We start from the raw sequence: 4,902 nt of genomic DNA, 5'->3' as shown, positions 1-4,902 counted from the left end.
GTATTTTTAAATACAATATTTCTGTTCATGTCTCATCTGCCAAATATAATTTTATAGTAGAAGAGATATGAACTCTCATCAATTTTTATTGAATGAGTCAAAGAGCAGAGAAGAGCAAAACTAGAGAGAAAGAACAAAACAGAAAAATCAAAAAAGATAAAAGGAAGATAGGAAAAAATGGCAGAAAGAATTAAACGAAGAAGTCTACATGTCCCTTCTTCCAGGGCTGCAACACTCTAAAACTGGTTCCAATTTGATATGCAAATTAAAAAAATTCCTCTATGGACTACGCCAGGTTAGCAGGTGTTTTGTCGATTTTTAGCAAATCGATGGTGGTTCGATTCTAATAGTCTGGGAGCGAAACCTACTCCTCTTTTGCAGGTACCAGTTTTCTATAAGTGCATCAAAACATCTCAAATTAGGCGAGTATCAAAATGGAAAAATAAATTGAAATTTGAAAAAGGATAAAAGAAGTGAAAAATAAAGTTTTCAATAAGTAAATTGACAGAAATCAGAAAAGGTTGCGTTAAAATTTAAAGAAAGCAGTAAAGGTGCCTTCGACTGGATCAAAAGACTTTGGGCATAAAAGTTAAAGATATTGAAATGTAAATTGAACTCGAAAATTAAGCATTGTTTGAAACATAAATTTTCTTGAAAGATAAAGTTTACAGGAAGTTCAAATGGAAAATAAAGACATGTGGAAGGAACCCTACAGATAATTGACTCGAGGCAGACTCAGAAAATCTCTGGGATGTGAGTGTGCGTGAGTAATTTCTGAAGCAAAGTTCCAACCCTTATTCCTTAAAACTTTCTAATATTTATAATCTACTTCTGTAACTGATGATTAATTACATGGTGCTGTCTTATACGTGCACTCCCAGGTAACCGTTTCCGCTTTTTTGCTAATAAACGTTACCCATAAATTCCTCACATGGTGAAAGCTCTCAACCTCTCCACTTATGTAGCCGTACAATTCACTATTTGAGCAACTATTCGATTTCTCATTCGAATACATGTTCGACTAAACCCGCTCGATTTAATAAGATGTCCAAAATCGAGTCTGTGTTGAATAACCCTCAATTAATGCCTGCACGTGCACCTTTTCGACATCTGCTTCTATCCCAATCATTTCTTCAATATTCTGAATCAGCTTATCCTAGTCGAAAATATTTTTTCGACTAACAGCAGGCAATGGAACTTGAAATTAACCAACACTCTTACCTTAGCTAGGTTAACAAAATCAGAATCAGATCATTCTCTCTACACTAAGGCTACAGCTCAGGGTGTGACCATTATCATTGTTGATGCGGAATTTACAACCACAAACTAACTGGCAAGTGCACCGGATCGTACCAAGTAATACCTTAGGTGAGTGAGGGTCGATCCCACGAGGATTGATGGATCAAGCAACAATGGTTAAGGGATTTACTTAGTTAGGCAAACAGAAAATGGTGTTTGAAGGTTTAAAAGCATTAATAGTAATTCAGAATATCAGAAAGCAAGCAGTAAACAAGTAGTGAAATATATATGGAGAAACAGTTAAGGCTTCATAGTTATCTATTTTCCGGATTGACTTTTCTTACTAACTATTTTAATCATGCAAGATTTAATTCATGGCAAACTATATGTGACTAAACCCTAATTCCTCAGACCTTTTTAGTCTCCTCTAAAATTCATCAGCCGCCAATTCCTTGGTCACTTAATTCCAATTAGAGGGTGAAGTTTAATTATAGTCTATATGCCACAGAAATCCTAATTACCCAAATATAAGAGGATTATATGTCACGTATCCCGTTAAGTCCAGATAATTAGAAATTTAGGAAAAATTGTTTTCAAGCTGTTGTTCAAGTAAAGAGCTTTTCCAAGTTATACAAGAACTCAATTAGAACAAGGGTCATACTTCTGTTCCGCCCAAATTCATAAGATAAAGAACGAAAACAATTCTTGAATTATAAATCAGTACATGAATTAAAATAGAAATATAATAGTATCAATCCATACAATAGACAGAGCTCCTAACTTTAACAGTAGAGGTTTAGTTGCTCATGGTTCAGAGAGAAAACTAGGATTCGTAAAACTGTAAATTTTGGAATGAGGTCGAAGAGAAGAGAGGAGCCCAAGGGGCTGATTCTTTTCCATTTTTTATCTAATCCTAATTAATGTAAATTATAATTTCTAAAACTAAATAATATCTTTTCCTATTGATTAAAATATAATCTTCGTGCCTCTTCAATTGATGAATGAGGACCACTTGATTCGTAGGAAGGCACGCCTAACTTGGCATCAAGCCACGCCTTACTTGAGGTATGCAGTGATTGGAGTTTCAGAAAAATCTCAAGTTAGACGCAGCCTAGCCAGCGTTCTTGGGTGCCTTTTGTTTCATCCTTGCACCTAACTTGAGAAATCTTAAGTTAGGCGCGCACTTGGCTGCATTGGATTGATGTGGATGGCTTGTCTTGGCATCTAACTTGAGAAATCTCAAGTTAGGCGCCACCCTTGCTAATTCGGTGGAGAAGAAGTATGGATTATTATACATCGTTGGAAAGCTCTGAAAGTTAGTTTTCCAACGTCACTAAGATCACATTCATTGGACCTCTGTAGCTTGAGATATTCAAGTTTGAGTACAGAGAGGTCAAGGTTAATAACATCATTTGCCTTCTTCTCTTTTTCTGCGGAAACTCCATCAAATCCAGTTGAATGCTACCTAAAATAAACAGAATTGCACACGACTCAAAATAGCATCCATAGTGGCTAAAAGATAATTAATTCTTTATTAAACTCAACAAATTGAATGTAAATTCACTAGAAAAAGATAGGAAAGATGCTCGCGCATCAATGATCTATGTTGATGATTTGGTTCTAGTAATGATATTCATGAAATTGAATCAATTAAAACTTTAGTTGATGACAAATTCAAGGTTAAGGACTTAGAAAACTTCAAATTCTTTTTGGGTATGGAGGTGGCCAGTGTTGGGTTTTTCTCTCCTTTGTGAGGTCCAAGCCTAATTTTTTTTTGTGTATTCTTGTACCCTAGTGTCACAACCCTAATAAGATTTTGGAGTCTTTTGAGAGTATGTGAGTGTAGCCACCAAGTGAGAGAGAAGAGGGAAAATAGAATTCCCATTTTTATGCAGAGCAGTAAATTTCAAATGGCAGTTTCTCATTTATTCATCGTTGGATCGGCTTGAAATTTGAACTGCGTGTTTTCATCATCTTGTTCTTCATTTTGGTCCGTGGAGATGTTGATTGGAAGTCCGAAGTGGGAGAAATTGACTTCGCAAGAGAGAAAATAGGTTTTCTATATTTACCTAGAGCAGCAATCTTTGAACAACAGCTTTGAAGACAAAAATGACTTGAAAGAAATGGAAAAAAAGTATGCAAAGTGGAGAATTGATGAAGAAATAAGCATTTGTTGAATTCATGGCAACGCACACGTGTACGCATGAGAGGAAAGTTTGCCACGCGTACGCGTAACAAGCATTACGGGAGCCATGTCAGTCTTTTCTGTTGGGTCTGATGGAGGCATTTGGACGGAGGGATTGATCCGTCCAAGTTTTGTGAAGGTCAAAAACTTAAAAGTATTTTTCAATAGTTAAGATTGAAAATGTCCTTGGGACAAAAGATCAAGGACCTATTTGTCCTTTTTTCTAAAAATTATTTGTTTTCAAGAACTCTGACCAATTAGTTCAGGATTCAATTCATCATGACTTGCAATTCATCTTTGATTTGTGATTTGTACTTGTTGGGTTGAGATTCTATTGCTTGTTTTATTTATTGGCTTTGCTAACTGATTAGACCGCAATTAATATAACTAACATTCATGTCATGCATTTTTGTTGTTTTCAAAGGGATATGTTACCCTTTCACCTCAGCTATCGGTGACTATGTTTCAAAGAATTTTGTGCTCTTTATTAAAATAAAAGCATGTTCTGGTTGGAGTTCATTCAATTGTAGTAGGCAAACTTGTTTTAATATACATGTTTATTAGAGAAAAAGAAGCACACGCTATATATGCTAACCTAATTAAAAAAAAAAAAAAAAAACAACCAACCACACGGTATGGTTACTTAAAACTCGTATAGAGAGAAAGAACATAGAAATTGTAATACACAAAGGGATATAGAGACATGGCGTGTATTAAACTATTAATTGAATGAGTAGAGCCCATATATAAACAAGTTACTCACGTGATCTTTTTTAGAGATTGCCATGCGAATTTTTGCCTAATAACATATCTAATAATTTTTTGGTAATAACTACTAATAAAGTTATTTAAAGGATTTTATTATAAATTTGAATTCAAAATATGAACTCAATCCTAATTTTTAAGGTTATAGTGATATAATATAAAATTGAGTAAATAATATAGAGACAAGAGATAATAAACCTGAAATTTATAACAAATGACAAAAGCTTCTTGGTGATAACCACTTGGTAATTGCCATAAGACCAAAAGCGTGTTGTTTTTATGTTTTGTTTTGTTTCTACTTTCTAATTTCTATCTCACATTCTTGGAACCATTTGCGAAAGATACAATAACTGAGAGCAATGAAGAATAAAATAATAATAGAACATATAGATACGAAAGAGGAAGCAAGTTGTGAAAGAAGCTAACATGACTTATTAGTTTGGGGTTGGTTTATTAATTTATATAATTTTTTAATTAAATAATAAATCATTAGAATAATTAAATATATAATAAAAAGATCACCAGTAAACACGTAAAAACAACACACAGATTCTGTGCTTTCACGCCATATATTTTACATAAATGAACCCCACATACATATTTTGGGCGATTATTCTATTCACTTACAAGTTGGTTCTCCATTAATAATGTTTATGTAATTATGTTTTTTTTTTTTTTTTTAAATTAAGAGTGAGGCTCGAATTTGAAATTTT

Source organism: Arachis ipaensis, chromosome B02 (genome assembly GCF_000816755.2).
Source record: "Arachis ipaensis cultivar K30076 chromosome B02, Araip1.1, whole genome shotgun sequence".
In the NCBI taxonomy this organism is placed as follows: domain Eukaryota; kingdom Viridiplantae; phylum Streptophyta; class Magnoliopsida; order Fabales; family Fabaceae; genus Arachis; species Arachis ipaensis.
The sequence above is the reverse complement of the archived record's forward strand: the minus strand, read 5'-3'. Positions refer to the sequence as shown.